We start from the raw sequence: 18,041 nt of genomic DNA, 5'->3' as shown, positions 1-18,041 counted from the left end.
AATAATGCAACTGAATGATGCAATTCACTCTTTCCCTATCTTACAGTTAAACCATTATTTCTTCTCAAGTACTTGGTACATTTAGGCAAGTTTTATGTTTCAATAATAGTATTTACAGGGACTTCCCTGGTGGTCCACTGGATAAGACTCTGTGCTCCCAATGCAGGGGGCCCGGGTTCTATCCCTGGTCAGGGAACTGGATCCCACACGCATGCTTCAACTAAAAGTTCACATGCCACAGTTAAGGAGCCTGCATGCCGCAACCAAGGAGCCAGTGACCCGCAACTAAGGAAGCCCATGAGCCACAACTAAGGAGCCCTGGAGCTGCAACTGAGGAGCTTGTGAGCCTCAACTAAGGAGCCTGCCTGCCGCAACTAAGACCCAGTTCAACTAAATAAATAAATAATAAAATAAATAAATAAATATAAAGAAAGTATGCCTTACCATCCTGGCTATACAAACATAATAACAATAATAATAATAGTCTTTACAACAAGAATATTAGTAATGCATCTCTAAGGAATCTCAAGTAATTTTATAATCATTACTGTTTTACCCATGTATTCTGATATATTTTAGAAAAATGAAGAGGATATGTTTTCAATGCCTTATGTCATTTCATCTTATTTAAAGCATTGATATTATCTATAAGTACTTGATTCTATAATTTATATAACTGAATAAGACATGACCATAAAATACTTTTGGAGGGTTCTCTGAAAAGTCTGATATTAGTGAGCCTGCGCTTTTACGGCTTCCATCCTCTTTTAAAATAAAAATAGAGGTCCCCAACTAAATCATGTTATGTTCCTGAGAGTCTCAAATATTGAAGGAAAACATATTTGCCATAAGATCTCTCTTTGGGACTTCCCTGGTGGTCCAGTGGATAAGACTCCATGCTGCCAATGCAGGGGGGCCGGGGTTCGATCCCTGGTCAGGGAACTAGATCCCGCATGCATGCCGCAACTAAGAAGTCTGCACACCACAATTAAAGATCCCACATGTGCAACTAAGACCCGACGCAGCCTAAATAAATATATTTTTTACAAAAAGATCTCTCCTATTTCACTTAGGATGAAAGATTTTGATGAACTTATGAGATTGTTGAAAGAATCTAACACTTAGTGATATTCAAAGATTGAAATGCAATCAGCTTAGTGGGGATATTTCTACTTATCTGAAGAGCTGGATTATTTGTCTCAACTCAGAAAATAAAGGATCAGCTTCTAATATACAGGGGTTTCATAGGATGCAAGAAGAGAACTCTTGCCTGTGGAATTAGCAAAGTAAAAACTGTTTGTTTTACAAATTTAAAGATTGGCTCATGTATAAAGAATCCTGCCCATGCTGTGCAAGATTATACTTGTGATGACAGGAGATTTCAAGAAGGAGAATGCTGATTCTGAGGTCGTAGGGCCTTTTGGGCTGTATTAGTTTGCTAGGGCCACCATAACAAAATACCATGGACTGGGTGGCTTAAACAACAGCTTATTTTCTCACAATTCTGGAGGCTAGAAGCCCGAGATCAAGTTGTCGACACATTTGCTTCCTTCTGAGGCCACTCTCCCTGGCTTGTACATGTCCACCTTCTTGCCGTGTCCACACGTGGTCATCCCTTGGTCTGTGTTGTCTCTGTCCTAATATAAGAATACCAGTCATACTAGATTAGGGCCTATCCACATGGTCTCATTTTACCTTAATTACCTCTTTAAAGGCCCTATCTCCAAACAGTCACATTCTGAGGTGCTGGGGGTTAGAATTTCAATAAATGAATTTGAGGGGGCACAATCCAACCAATGACGTTGGGAAATATGCTATCCTGGATGTGTCAGAATCTAGATCCAGGAAATGTGGAAGCAGTTCACAGTATTTCCCAATGTATGATCTTGATTATCCACATGATAATGCTAGAAGACCCAGGAGAAGATGCCTCAGCATACAACAATATTTGCATACGTGGTCACACATTCAGAATAGAAGAGGAGTCAGTTACTGCTTTATGTTTTAATTTTTCATAAAGATCAGTAAACAGTTACAATATTTTCTTCCCAGAACCTTTGTCAAAATTGTTTACATCATCTCACTTAATATCCGTGTCCAAAACATCTGTTTGGTTAGAACATCTCAACCATGTATTTATCAATAAATTTATAAGTTTTATCCAAGAAGTGGGTGTCTATATGATGTATTTGTCAGAATAGGCTAACTGCTGTAACAAACAACCCTCACATCTCAGCACATTAAAGTTTATTTCTCCTTCATACAAAGTCTAGTCGGTATTCCTGATTGTGCAGCTCTCCTAGGCAATTTTTCTCCAAGTGGTTACTCAGAGAACTGGGCACTTTCCATCTTATAGCACTACCATCTTAAATAGGTGGGTTCCAAGGTTTCCATGGGAGGGTAATTGAACATGCAGAAGGCACTCCAGATATTTACTTCCTTGACCTGAATGTGAAAGCATATCACTTCTGTTCACGTTGGCTAGAACCAGTCATATGCTCCTACTTAGATTCAGAGATACTGGAAAATATAGTCTTTGGCTGGACAGCTGCTCCCCAGTAACAACTCTCCACTATGAACACAGAATCTGAACATTTAGCTGTCGGCTAGCCCCCTCTGCTATGCACAGGAACTCCAATGTAGGTTTCTTCAAATTCAGTTGCATTGCAAATGTGGTGGCTAAAAGCCAGACTACCCAGCTAGAATCCTGGCTCTGCTGCTTATTGGCTGTGTGACTTTGGAAATACTGCTCACCTCTAACCACCTCAGCTTTCTCATCTGTAAAATGGGGATTTTATTCAGAGGTTTGACCTGACTCACTGTAAAGCACTTGGAATAATGCCTGGCCCGTAGCACTCTATAAATGTTACCTATTATTATTATTTACATGTCTGTCCCCACCACACTCCTTGTGAGATAGGCTCAGAAAGTTTCAGGAACCCATAGCCCTAAGTGCAGCAGAGATGACCCAGGTGGCCAACAGAGGTGGCCATGACTGAATGAATGGACCAATATTCTCTCTTGCAAAGGCTGAGTGTTTAACACACAGAGTATGTCAGCAGTTTATTACAGGAGTGGAATTCAAAAAATGAAAAGAACAAAACCAAACACCCAGAGAAAAGGCAATGATCAGAAGCCATGAGACAATAAAAGCCAAGAGTTGTCAGACACCATGAATGGGAAAAGCTAGGAAAGACAATGGAGAGAGTGGAGTAGCGGGAATAGCGGCTGCAGAGAGTAGCTGAGTCACCAGAATGGTGTAGGACTGCAACAGGGACCCGTGGCCTCATGAGAACACAATGGCATGAACTGCTAATATCCCAAACGACCTTCCAGATTCATTCCAGTGGGAGGAGGGTCTGACTGTAAGACAGACATTTGTCTTCCTTATTTTACAGCCCCATCACTTAAGATTTCCTAGCATGTCATTTTGGCTTGGGATTTGAAAAAGCCTGTCAGTATAGCCACTGTGATTAATTTGAAACTTAGAAGTGATCTTGGTACTCTTTTCTGATAATACAAGTATTAGTGGCTGTGAATCTCAGTTCACAGATACAGATGTACAAAAAGTGTTCTACAGCAAGGTGCTTCCTGATTCTAAGCCCCACCACCCCCTTCCACTGGTGTGTGGAAACTTAACCTTGTTCATTCTTAGAGCTTGACCCCAGCTTACTCAGGATTGTTCACAGTTCTGGAGTCTAATGCAGTGCCAAGGCATCCAGCAGGTTGGTCATCTCTTCACAGCCCTTGACCACGCTCTGTCCACATCATCCCTTCAGGTCCAGCAGCTCTGAGCTGCTTCTGCTCCAAGTTTGCAGCACGGATATTTTTACCAAGGCTGAGAATTCCATGCTTGGGGACTCATGTGACCTGCAGTTGTTCCTTTCTAGGGTCCGTCTTGCTCCCTCCCTAGCAATACTACCCGAAAGTATGATCCAGATTCCCATGTCCAAAACCCAAGTCCTCTGGCCCTTATTGAGCCTAAAGAATCTTTTTTCCTTTTCTTTTCTATTTTTTAAATATTTATTTATTTATTTGGCTGCACCGGGTCTTAGTTGCAGCACATGGGATCTTCGTTGTGGCATGCAGGATCTTTTAGTTGCGGCATGCAGGCTCTTACTTGCGGCATGTGGGATCTAGTTCCCTGACCAGGGATGGAACCCGGGCCCCCTGCATTGGGAGCACAGAGTCTTAACCACTGGACCACCAGGGAGGTCCCAAGAATCTTTTTTTTTTTTTTTTTGGTGGTACGCGGGCCTCTCACTGCTGTGGCCTCTCCCGTTGTGGAGCACAGGCTCCGGACGCGCAGGCTCAGCAGCCATGGCTCACGGGCCCAGCCGCTCCACGGCACGTGGGATCTTCCCAGACCGGGTCACAAACCCGCGTCCCCTGCATCGGCAGGCGGACTCTCAGCCACTGCGCCACCAGGGAAGCCCCCCAAGAATCTTTTTTTCTTAACAGAGAGAAGTTCTTTTACTTCAACTTTCTCCAAGACATTTTGTCCCTACCTGCACTTTCTCTCTTCTACAGAGACTTAGCCTTTTGAAATAAAAGCCAGAAAGTTTTCCAGGCGACTTCCATTTCCATCCTTACTACACACACTTCATCTTGATGAAGAAAGCACAGACCTGGCCAGCTACTTATATGAGAGGGCAGGGAAGGGGAAAAAATAAGAGGTAAAAGTTAAATATCTCAAAATATTTTGTGTTCTTCCTTTATTTCTTTTTGCCATAGATACCTGGAAGCTCAGGTTCAAATTTTATGGTTAGTACATGTAACAATTATAGACCCTTGGAATGAGGATATTTACTAGTTTATTTTTCTTATATTCTGATTTCTGGTTGTTCAGTCTCATTTTATTATTTGGTATACCTTGTAAACAAATACATTTACCTACCTATTTAAATCCCCATATTGATTTTTTTTTTAACTAATAAAATTCATTGCAGCAGTGTGGAGTGTAGCTACGGTCTAGCAGGTTACAGTAATAGAGACATACTCAAGCTACCAGAACTCAAGAAGACAGAATATGGCCTGGGAAGAATATGGCAAGGTCCATTCTGATGTCCAGCAGTTCTAGTGACTCAGTAAGCTTCCAATGGCTTCCATTGTCTGCTTGACCATAACAGAGACTCAGTTACTCTCTGTGTCTGATTGTCCTGCTCTAGATGCCACCAATTAACTGACCGTCTTTTTTCTCTCAACATAATGGCATTTATTTATTTTAGCTTCTTCTTATTGTTGACTTCTCCTACCTAAAGACATCTACTAGTTACCTTTTCTCAATCTTGGTCTTTCAGTTTTTGCCTTTGCTACCATTTGAACACCTCCCAAAGAAAGATGATGTTTATCAGACTAATTAACTGCAATTATTCCCAACTGAGTTTTCGTGATACATCGACTCATAATTTATTTTTTCTCACTAGGTTACTAATTTATTATAAAAGGATATTAAAAGATACTAATCAACAGCCAGATGAAGAAATACGTAGGGCAAGATCCCAAACAAAGGAGCCTCTGTCCTTGCGGAGCTTGAGGCCCAGCATGGTGGCCTGAGGAACCCATGTGGAAACCGGTTTCCCCACATGGAAACTCCGAAAAAGGTTCTCAACTCATAGGTTATTATTGACTAAATGGGTTATTGACTTTTCTTGGCTCTGGTAACTGCCCTTGTTCATGTCAGTTGTGGCTAAGGTATCAGGGTACTTTCATACAAGGAGAGAATTCTATGCAGAAATAAACTCTGGAAGAGGACTATAGAGAAGAACCTCTTAGAAGGGGCTGTGGGCAGACAGCTATCCTAAAACTTAGCTTGTTCAGTATTACCATTAATTAAAGGTAGGGTAAATAAGGCAAATATTGCTCTCAGAATATGAAAATATATCCTTTCCCTCTGGGGATAAAACCCCCACCCTGACACATGCAGACATGGTTTGGCTCCACGATCTCTATGAGGCACTGACCAGAGTCCAAATTAGTATATTTCCCATAGTCTGGGGTATTTAGTCTTAAATAAGACCTTATACAATGTGGTAGCTTGTGACTACAAAATGGGATTACACTTTCTATTTGTCTCTAACTTTTTATAATACAAGTTCCCAAGTGGCCCCTTTAAAATAACCCCGATAGGGCTTCCCTGGTGGCGCAGTGATTGAGAGTGCGCCTGCCGATGCAGGGTACGCCGGTTCGTGCCCCGGTCCGTGAAGATCCCACATGCCGCGGAGCGGCTGGGCCCGTGAGCCATGGCCGCTGAGCATGCGCGTCCGGCGCCTGTGCTCCGCAACGGGAGAGGCCACAACAGTGAGAGGCCCGCGTACCGCAAAAAAAAAAAAAAAAAAAAAAAAAAATATATATATATATATATATATATATATATATCCCCGATAGTTCTGATGATAATTTGTGATCTCTAGATTATTTTATATACCCATTTGCCCAGCTCCCACTAGCTTATAGATGCAAATAAGGTCATGTTAAGCGGAATAACCAACTAGTGAACAACTGATGTCATCCCCTGCATAGTACAGGACTCCAGCCCCCTTCATTTTCTTGAAGTGTTTTAGGCATCTTCAGTGGGTGTCTCACATATGCGCACAAACACACCCTGATTCAGCAGCCACCCACCGGGTATCACATTCGCTCGCTGGAACCTGGAGCTCTTCCACCAGCAACGAGTTTCTGCTGGCATGGTAATTTCTGCGGGGTTCCACTGATGTTCAGGGAGGCTTCTGGATCACATGATGGCCACTGCTGGCACGAAGTTCCCTGCAGACATTGCTCTGGTTCCACAGGGCATCTCAGCTTCTGCTCTACTCCAGCAGGCATGGCAATTCTTGCTGGTCTCAGCCACTGCTCTGCCTGGCAGTGTCTCTGACCAAGCACCACCCAAAGGCACTAAAGGAAAATGCTTCTCCCTGTCACTTCTCACAGGGGGAATCCAAACCAGCAGTGTCGGTATCTTACAGTCTTCAGTAAAACAGCACTTTCAATTTTTACTTAAAGCCCTCTTTCTCCCTAGGTCCCAGACACCCACTCAGGGGATTTGTAAATGAGAATGTGCTTAATGACAGCCACCAGGCTGCCAAGATCACTATTCTCTTACTAAGGCTCTCTTACAAACTCAAGTCCATCGCTTCTGACTTGGTCTTTCTTCAAGGTGATTTCTCCCAAGAGGCAATTTTGTCCTCATCTAAATGATTCCTGGTGGGCCCACCTTACCAGTTTGCCAGACGTTCCTGCTCTTACCTGAAACCTAACCTCCTTTCAACTTGGGACTCCCTGCTATGCTTCAGTACTATTTGGTGTATTTTTCTTCCCCAGCTCTATCTGCCAGATTAAAATGAGGTCTTCAGGTAATGTGCATAAATACTTATGCTCTTTCCACTACTAAAAGAAAACCAAGGCATCCCTATAGACATTAGCAAGTGCTAACACAGTGACAGAAAATACTGTAAAGATGAGAAAAACAAACCCAGTTCATGTCATAGCCAACTACTTAGTCTAATATATGTAATTAATTATAGACTTGCCAGCTTTCAGCAGTTTTGCAGAAATTATTACACAAATAATGAATCATTGAAATCCAGAATCTCAGAATAATTAAGAAAGCTGTCAGTAATTCATGGGACTGAAAAACAAAGAAAATAAAGACCGAATCTGTCATGATAGCCTATTTTAGCTTTGCTTAGAGCAAATTTTTTATCTAAATTAAACAGAATTAAATAAAGAAAATAAAATGAAGTTTTGAGCTAATTTTGTTGAGAAATGCCAAAAGCATTCATAGCAGATTCAAGAACAATTTACCATGAACTCGAAAGTTAATCGCAAATCTGATTATAAATCACTAATACAATGGATTGAACTATTTTATTTCATACCGATTTTAAACATTCTTCGATTTCTGTAGTACTTGTTGGTTATTTATTTGGTTGGTTTTTAATGTCTGTACCATTCCCAGAAGAGCATTTTTTTTCATAGTATGCACTCCAAATAGTATGATAAATGAAGGAGCAAATGAATGATTGGCATGTATAAGAGAAGGAATATTTCCCTTAAGTATTTTGGCTTGCCTTCTTGCAGCAGCATGTCAGAGTGACTAGGACCCACACCAGAGCCAGACAGTCTGGGTTTACATTCTGACTCTGCATCTGTCAGCAGAGTGAACCTGTACAGTGCACTTAACATCTCTGTGCCTCAGTTTCCTCATTTGAAAATGGGAATAATAATAGTGCCTGTCTCATAGGGTGTGGTGAGGATTAGATGCAATTTCATGTATAGAGTCCTTAGAACATTGCCTGGCACATGATAAAGCATAAGTGATTTCCATTATTATTCCTTTAACACATATGAATACTCCATTTTAAGTAAAAATGAAAAAGAAACTTTAAAGAATTTTGAACTTTCAAAACTATCTGTAATTAATTTATTTTAGGTAAGGTGAAAACTAAACCTTAAGAACTCCGCAGGATAGAAAATGTCATGCTTGCTGAAGAGAAACAGATACTCAGGAGACGTGACCATGAAGTAAGAGAATTCTGAGGTTTGGGGAAAATCCTAGTGGCAAGAGATAGTACTGATGGGCAAGGAAGAAGCAGAGGTGAGAGGTCCCAAATCACAAAGAGACTCAAGAAAACCAAAATAAATATTACCAGTAGACACACCGCAGGTCTGGTCACCATATGAACATGATCTTAAAAGATTTCAACTCAGTCTTTGAGAAATTTCTTCCCTATGGAATGACAGTGTAAAGAGATACCTATGGTCACATCCCTGAGGCCCATCTCTGATTTGTTCCACAGATGGGGTTCTCAGTTACATGCAAGTTAAGACTCAAACTAATAGAGTCCCACCTCCAGCACACCTTGTGTGTATGTCTTTCTGCTCCTGCTTTAGCATCATGCCTGAAGGTGCAGGTGCCTGCTCGGCTGGCAAGTACCCACATAGTTGCTGTCACTCTGTAGAGCTTCCCCCACTTTAATGCTGTTGTCATTTGACATTTATCACTATATTTGCATTGCTGTGTTTCTTGTAAAATTCAGAGGAAATTAAAATTCAGAGGAAAATAAAACCTGGGTTTTATATTTCTTTAAAAAAGAAGATAGCATTATTCTTTTTTGCAGCAAAAAGTATTTTATTTTACCCTGGCTGTTTCATGCATTTTTGCAAGCTGCCCTCCCTGGTAGGTATGAGTTTGTGGGCTATGTTCAGAAGCTTTGCTTATGTCGAACCTTATAGAAAGTCATACCAGCTATTAACTTGGTAAAGATTTCAAAAAGAATGGAAATACCCAGGACTGGCTTCAGATGTATGCCTGTAGTATTTTATTGTTAAGAATGGCATTGGTTATTTGTTTCAGATAAGTAATTACTATGATAAGAAGGGAGTAGACTGCAATTTTAGTTTGAATCTAAGGTGAGTACTGAAATTTTATTTTTTTTAATTCAGTATTTTTTAAACAAATTTTTAGTATTTATCTAGATGAGTTTTCAAACTTTCTCCTTTAACTGTTTATTTCTTTTTATATATATATTTCCTTTTTTTTTTTTTTTGGCTAGGTCGGGTCTTAGCTGCGGCACACGGGATCTTTGTTGAGGCATGCGGGATCTTTTCGTTACGGCGCGTGGTCTGCTTGTGTTTCTCTCTAGTTGTGGCGCTCGGGCTCTAGGGTGTGTAGGCTCTGTAGTTTGCAGCATGCAGGCTCTCTTGTTGAGGCGCACGAGCTCAGTAATTGTGGTACGCCAGCTTGGTTGCCCCATGGCATGTGGGATCTTAGTTCCCCCACCAGGGATCTAACCCACGTCCCCTGCATCGGAAGACGGATTCTTTACCACTGGACCACCAGGGAAGTCCTTTTTAACTGTTTATTGTCATCAGTTCTGTATACAACATACATACATATGATAGGCTTTTAATAAATGCATTATTTTGCATTGCTGGAATAAATCTTACTTTGCCATGATTCATATTGACACAGTTGGTATATTTTTCTAATATTTTATTTGAAATATTTTTTCTCTTTTTTTTAAAATTGAGATATAAATGACAAGTAACATTGTGTTAGTTTCAGGTGTACAATATAATGACTCAATATTTGTATATACTGCAAAATGATCACCACAATAAGTCTAGCTAACATCCCTCACCGTACATAGTTACAAAATGTGTTTTCTTATGATGAGAACTTTTAAGATCTACTCTCTTAGCAACTTTCAAATATGCAATACAGTATTATTAACTATGATCTCGGGTAGCCTCAGCCTGCAGCGGCTTGAAGCAGGATTTCTGTTCCCTGCCAGAGACTGAGGTCGGGCAGCGGCAGTGAGAGCCCTGAATCCTAGCCACCAGACCACCAGGGGCCAGTGGCCAGTGACAACACTCTGGCCCCTCAGCTGTGTAGAAATGAATTTCCACATAGAGACGGAAAGTAGAGAACCGAGTGAAGTGTTTATTAGGAGGAAAAAGAGTACAGTATGTGTGGATAGTCACAGAGGTGGGCTCAGAGAGACAGTCGCGTCCTCTTGGTAGTTTGAATCACTTTTATAGGGCATGTCTTCCGAATTTCCTTTGGCCAATCATCTTGCTTTGCCTGTTTCTGAGTCCGTATCTGGTATATTTCAGGGTCCTCCCCTTTGTGCCTGCGCATCTCTTAGCCCAGATGGATTCTAGCAAAGAGGCCTATGGGTAGTTGACATCACTTACTATGGGGTGGCGCCCCCTCCCTTTTTGATCTCCAAGGAGCCTTTCTGCCCATGTGTAGTTGGGAAGAGCTCCTTGATTTCGAGAATGAGGAATATGTGGTCTTTTATCTTATCTGGGTAGGGCCCAGCCTTCTCCATCATACTGCTTTTATGGAATTTCTGCTATTATGGAGTTTCTATCCACAGGGGAGAAACTGTTCAGCTTGGGGCCCATCTATCTCCTGCCTCAACTGTAGTCACCATGCTATGTACTACATCCCCATGTTTTATTTTATAACTGAAACTTTGTACCTTTGACCCCTCTCACCCATTTCAACACTTCCCACCCCACTTTTTCCTCTATTTTTAAGTGATTATTTCTGTAGATTTAATTTTTAATTTTTGTTCTTTGTCTGTATTTTATGTCAGAATCAGGTTAGCCTCATAAAATGAACTGAGAAATTTCCATTTTTTATATTTGTGGCAAAGTATCTAAATATGATATGTAGTATCAGTTCTCTGAAATCTGATATAATTTATCAGTTAAACCATTTGGGCCTTTTGTTTTGGGGAGAGTTAACAGTTTGACATCTTCTCAATTTCTTCTGTTGTTACTATTGTATTTAGCCATGACTCCTCTGGGCTAAATTCTTTAATTTTTCTTTTTTTAAAAAAAATCTCTTCCAGATTTTTGGTTACACTCCCTTTCTTGTTTCTAACAGTATATTTATTTTTCTCTCTTTCATTATAATTTAGTGTGATCAGGCTGAGAGTGCCTGAGGTACTCATCTAACAACAGGAAAGGTCTTGTCAATAAATCCTCTCCACTGGCCATGATTCTCCCTCTCTTGGACAGTGCTTGGATGGGTACTGTCTAAATTTGTTTCCCTGACTCTTCTCATTCAGCATTTTGATAACAGACCAGACCCCTGCTGTCTGACACATTCACACATTCTTCCTTTAGATATGTTAATGCTTTCTATCTTTACAGTCCAGTTTGGTTGGTCTAGAACCACTCTATTTAAGGTGACTTTACCTATTATTGGGTTTTGCTTTTAACATGAAAATAACATTTATTTTCTGATTTTAAAAACAATACAAGCTCGTTATAAAACATTTAAATATTCCAGATATTCCAGAATAGCATAAAGAATGTAAAATTGACCAGAGAACCACTAGCCAGTTAAAACCACTGTTAACATTTTGGTAAACATCCTTCCAGATCACCCTCAATAAAAATGAAAAAAGTATCACATCATACATGACTTTTTATATCCAACTTTTTTACTCAACAATATGCTGTAGACATTTTTCCATGTCAGTAACTACAAATGTATGTCATCATTTTAACAGGTATGTATTATTACACAGTATGTATGTTCCACATTTATTTGTGTTTAATTTTACGGTTGAAGTATCAGAGGAAAATCTTATTTCCCTTATTTTTAAATTCTTGAAAGTTATCCCACCAGAATGTCCCCAGAGCAAATACCCACTTTTATTTAAGTTTACCATGTGCCAGGTTCTCTGCTAAGACTTTATGCATTAACTTAATTTAATCCTCTTACAAGGGCAGGGAGCCTGGAGTGAAAACCAAAATCATCAACCGTCTTCCAGGTGACAAGGTACCATAGATTTTCCACAAAAAGGTAATTTTTTTCCCACTTGTTTTCAAAGTGCTCTTGAAGACACCATTGACCTTTTAGGATGAAACTTCACTTCAACTGACATTTATTGGGCTGTTACCAACATTGATTTGAGATCTAGTTTCTTCACCTATAAAATAAGATAGTTGGATTAGTTGTTTCTAGGACTTTTTTCCAGCTCTGAAATAATTGATTCTGGGTAGAGGACAGTGTGACAGGTGGATTTGTGCATTTTCAGGGGGAAAGGGTAAGAAAAAATGATTGTAAAATATTCCTTACCATCAAAGTGTTTATATCAGAGAGGACAAATATATAGACACCTCTTGAAGTATAAAAGTTAAATCTTTTAAATGGAATTTTATGAGCACACATAGGAGAACAAATTGACTAAAGAAGGCAAAGAAGGCCTCATGGAAAAGGTGGAAATTAAGCTGGGCTTGAAGACTAGATAACAGCAAAATGTGCAGATCTACAGATGTGTGGAGATTTAATCTGTGATTTAAGAGGGAAAGTAGATGGGATGGAAGGTGTGTCAGATAACTTGCATTTGTTCCTTTGGGTCCCCTCTTCACTGTGCTCCACCTTGAGTCCTCCTGCTCTGTGCCTTGGGAAGTTTACTTGCATTGGTAGACTTGCTTTTCCTCTGGCTTCCGGCTGGGTTCAGCTAACCTGAAAATAAGAGGGTAGGGGAAGACTGAAGTAGGAATGCCTGTTCCTGGCCCCTTCCTTGCCAAGTTTCCATGGCTCCCTCTACTGAAGGCACGGATCTTGTTTAGAGTCCAGCTCCATTCACTTCCCTCTCTAGATACCGGTAATGCTCCTTCCCCTTGCTCCTTCAGACCTAGAGGTCCCATCCCAAAGCTATCCTTCGGGTACTGCACCATGTTCTGGTTTCTCCCTAAACTTTGCCCATGTCTTGTAAATAATTCCCTTACTAAACTCTCCTTGAATTACCCAGTTTAATATGCTGTCCATTTTTTTAATTGAAGTATAGTTGCTGTACAATATAAGTTACAGGTGTACAATATAGTAATTTACAATTTTTAAAGGTTATACTCCATTTATAGTTATTATAAAATATTGTCTATATTCCTCGTGTTGTACAGTATATCCTTGTAGCTTATTTTATACCTCTATATCTGTGAATCTGCTTCTTTCTTGTTATGTTCACTAGTTTGTTGTATTTTTAAAATTCCACATATACCTAATATCATACAGTATCTGTCTTTCTGACTTATTTCACTTAGCATTATGCCCTCCAAGTCCATCCATGTTGCTTCAAATGGCAAACCTTCATTCTTTTTTGTGGCTGAGTAGTATTCCATTGTACATGTATACCATATCTTCTATATCCACTCATCTGTTAATAGACACTGAAGTTGCTTCCATTTCTCAGCAACTGTAAATAATGCTGCTATGAACATTGGGGTGCATGTATCTTTTCAAATTAGTGTTTCTATATTTTCGGAAATATACCCAGGAGTGGAATTGCTGGGTCATATGTTAGTTCTATTTTTAGTTTTTTGAAAAACCTCCATACTGTTTTCCACAGTGGATACACCAATTTACATTCCCACCAGCAGTGTACAAGAGTCCCCTTTTCTCCACATCCTTGGCAACATTTGTTATTTGTGGGGTGTTTTTTTGTTTTGTTTTGTTTTGTTTTTTGATGATAGCCATTCTGACCAGTGTGAGGTGATATCTCATTGTGGTTTTGATTTGCATTTCCCTAACGATTAGTGATGTTGAGTATGTTTTCATGTGCCTGTTGGCCATCTTTCATGTCCTCTTTGGAAAAATATCTGTTCAGTTCTTCTGCCCATTATATAATCAGGTTGTTTGTTTTTTTGATGTTGAGTTGTATGAGCTGTTTATATACGTTGGATAGTAATCACTTATCAGTCATATCATTTTCAAATATTTTCTCCCATTCAGTAGGTCGTCTTTTCATTTTGTCGATGGTTTCCTTTGCTCTGCACAAACTTTTAAGTGTAATTAGATTGCATTTATTTTTGCTTTTATTTCCTTTGCTTTAGGAGATGGATCCACAAAAATATTGCTGCAATTTACGTCAAGGAGTGTTCTGCCTATGTTTTCCTCTAGGAGTTTTATAGTATCCAGTCTTACAATTAGGTCTTTAATCCATTTTAAGTTTATTTTTGTATATGGTATTAGAGAAATGTTCTAATTTCATTCTTTTCCATTAGCTGTCCAGTTTTCCCAGCACCACTTATTAAAGAGAGTATCTTTTCTCCATTGTATATTCTTGTCTCCTTTGTCATAGATTAATTGAGCATAAGGGTGTGGGTTTATTTCTGGGCTCTCTATCCAGTTTCATTGACCTATATTTCTGTTTTTGTGCCTGTACCATACTGTTTACTATAGCTTTGTACTACAGTCTGAAGTCAGGGAACGTGATTCCTCCAGCTCTGTTCTTCTTTCTCAAGATTGTATTGGCTATCTGGAGTGTTCTGTATTTCCATACAAATTTTAAAATTATTTTTTCTAGTTCTGTGAAAAATGCTATTGGTATTTTGATAAGGATTGCATTGAATCTGTAGATCGCCTTGGGTAGTATGGTCATTTTAACAATATTGATTCTTCCAACCCAAGAACATGGTATATCTTTCCTGGGTTGTCTTCACTTTCTTTCACCAGTATCTTATAGTTTTCCAAGTACACATCTTTTGCCTACTTAGGTAGGTTTATTCCTAGATATTTTATTCTTTTTGATGCAGTGGTACATGGCACTGTTTCCTTAATTTGTCTTTCTGACAGTTCGTTTTTAGTGTATAGAAATGCAGTAGATTTCTGTATATTAATTTTGTATCCTGCAACTTTACGAAATTCATTGATGAGCTCTACTAGTTTTCTGGTGGTGTCTTTAGGATTTTCTGTTTATAGTATTGTGTCATCTGCAAACAGTAACAGTTATACTTCCTTTCCAAATTAGATTCCTTTTATTTCTTTTTCTTCTGTGATTACTATGTCTGGGATTTTCAAAACTATGTTGAATAAAAGTGTATGCCACACATTCATAAAAGAAAAAGTGTATGCCATCCATTTTTTGCTGTTACCTTGATACTGTATCTATGATTAAGGAATCATTAAATGTCTTCACATTTTAATAATTGTGAAATCATGATATATCTTATCCATGATGTATAAGGTCCACCATGCCCCTTGGACTCATACCTAAAAGCTGTTATTACATCAATGATGTATCATAATCAATGGTATCTTAGAATGGAAGAACTGTAGTAGGTAGTGAAAGATATTCTCAGGAAAGGCTAAAAAGACCCACTTCAGATTCTTGTGGAAATAAGAAAATTTGAATTTTATTTTGTAGGCAACTGAGAGCAATTCTTGGGCTTCTAAATAGAGTGCCATAATTAGGCTTGTGATATAACAATAATCTTTCAACAGTGTGGAGGGTAGACTGAATATAGAGGTCTGAATACAGGAAGATCAGTTGGGCTGTTATTACAATAATTTAGGGGAGAAAAGTGATCATGGTCCAAAGTAAGGCAATTAGAGTAGAAACAAAGAAAATGGGACCGATGTAACAGCCTGATAAGGCTGTTAGAGTTGCAAGAAAAAGCAGTTAAATCAGAATAGCACAAGTATTTAAGACTTTCAGAAAATCTAAATAGATAGGTACAGACCCACGGATCCTCCTTTTCCTAAGTGCTAAAACAATATTCTCATTTGTGTAGAAACCAGGGAAAGGTTCATACCAAGAACTTTGAAAGCCATAAATTGATAACAGTTAAAGTTGGGTTATGGGTAAATGAGATTTGTTATTATTCTTACTACTTTTGTGTATGTTTGGAATTTTCCACATTAAAAAATTAAAATGCAAAACAATTAAAGTACAGTCATCCCTCAGTATGCACAGGGGTTGGTTCCAGGACCCCACACAGATACCAAAATCCAGAGATGCTCAAGTCCTTCATATAAAAGGCATAGAATTTGCATATTCTGTATCTATGCACATCCTCTTGTATACTTTAAATCATCTCTAGATTACTTATATCTAATACAATGTAAATGTGATGTAAATAGTTTCAGGCATGCAGCAAATTCAAGTTTTGACTTCTGGAACTTTCTGGAATTTTTTCCCCAATATTTTCAATCAGTGGTTGGTTGAATCTGCACATGCAGAACCCATGAGTATGAAAGGCTGACTATAATGCTTTTTTTTTAATATGAAAAATGTCTTTCAAATACAGAAGGATTTGCACCAAATGGAAGAAAAATTAGAGAGAGGCATAAAAATTAGTGGTTAAGAACACAATCTCTGAAAAGGGATTCCTGCACTGTTGATAGGAATGTAAATTGGTACAGCAACTATGGAAAATTGTTTGAGGTTCTTCAAAAAATTAAAAATAGAGCTACCATAAGTTCCAACAATTCCATTTCTGGGTACTTTTCCTAAGAAAACAAAAACACTAATTCAAAAATATGTGTGCACCCCTGTATTCATAGCAATATTGTTTACAGTAGCCAAGATAGGAAAGCAACCTAAATATCCATCAACAGATGAATGGATAGAAAAGACGTGAAATACATAACTACAATGGAATATTACTCAGTCGTAAAAATAATGAAATCTTGGGACTTCCCTGGTGGTCCAGTGGCTAAGACTCTGCACTCCCAACACAGGGGGCCCAGGTTCGATCCCTGATCAAGGAACTAGATCTCACATGCTGCAACTAAGAGCCCACATGCTGTAACTAAAGATCCCTCATGCGGCAACAAAGATCCCACATGCCACAACTAAGACCCGGCGCAGCCAAATAATTAAATATATTTTTAAAATGAAATATTGCCATTTGCAGCAACATGGACAGACCTAGACAGTATTATGCTAAGTGAAACAGAAAAAGACAGATACTGTATGATTTCACTTATATGTGGAATCTAAAAAATAAAACAAATGAACCAACATAAAACAGAAACAGAGTTATAGATACAGAGAAAAAACAGGTGGTTGCCAAAGGGGAGAGGGTGGGGGAATGAGTGAAATAGGTGAGAGAGAGTAAGAGGTACAAACTTCCAATTACAAAATAAATGAGTCATGGGGATAATATATACAGCATGGGGAATATAGTCAGTAATATTGTAATAACTTTGTATGGTGACAGATGGTAACTGGACTTGTGGTGGTGACCATTTTGTGTTGTATAGAAATATTGAACCACTATGTTGTACACCTGGAACTAACGTAGTGTTTTAAGTCAATTGTACTTCAACAAAAACAAAAAGAAACAAACAAACAAAAAACACAATCTCTGAACAAGACTGAGTTCACTTCTGAATCAGAAGTCTAAGATCCATAAAGTCTTCAAGCTGCCCATGACTCAGTTCTCTTCCTCTTTCTCCCAAACCACAGAAGTATAATAATTATAACAGCGAACACTTACAGAGCCTTGACTATGCACCAGAAACCATTTTTTAAAATTAGTTTTTATTGGAGTATAGCTGCTTTATGATGTTGTGTTAGTTTCTACTGTACAGCAAAATGAATCAGCTCTACATAAACATATATCCCCTCTTTTTTGGATTTCCTTCCCATTTAGGTCACCACAGTGCATTAAACCACTTGGTTTTAAGTTTCTTGGTTAAAATCACAATCCCATTGTGCTTCTCTATAATTACACCTAAGTCTCCTTTATTGATTTTGGTAATTTCTACTCAGTATTGTGGGGATAGGCTT

General features: G+C 38.9%; 1 protein-coding gene across 1 annotated transcript in view; it reads left to right on the top strand.

Moving 5' to 3' along the window:
- Nucleotides 1–18,041, top strand: part of EIF4E (eukaryotic translation initiation factor 4E) — a 123,631-nt gene that overhangs the window by 29,600 nt on the left and 75,990 nt on the right. The gene's annotated exons all lie outside the window — the stretch shown is intronic.

Source organism: Monodon monoceros, unplaced genomic scaffold (assembly GCF_005190385.1).
Source record: "Monodon monoceros isolate NGI ecotype Baffin Bay Population unplaced genomic scaffold, NGI_Narwhal_1 Super_Scaffold_20, whole genome shotgun sequence".
Taxonomy (NCBI): Eukaryota; Metazoa; Chordata; class Mammalia; order Artiodactyla; family Monodontidae; genus Monodon; species Monodon monoceros.
The sequence above is the reverse complement of the archived record's forward strand: the minus strand, read 5'-3'. Positions and strand labels throughout refer to the sequence as shown.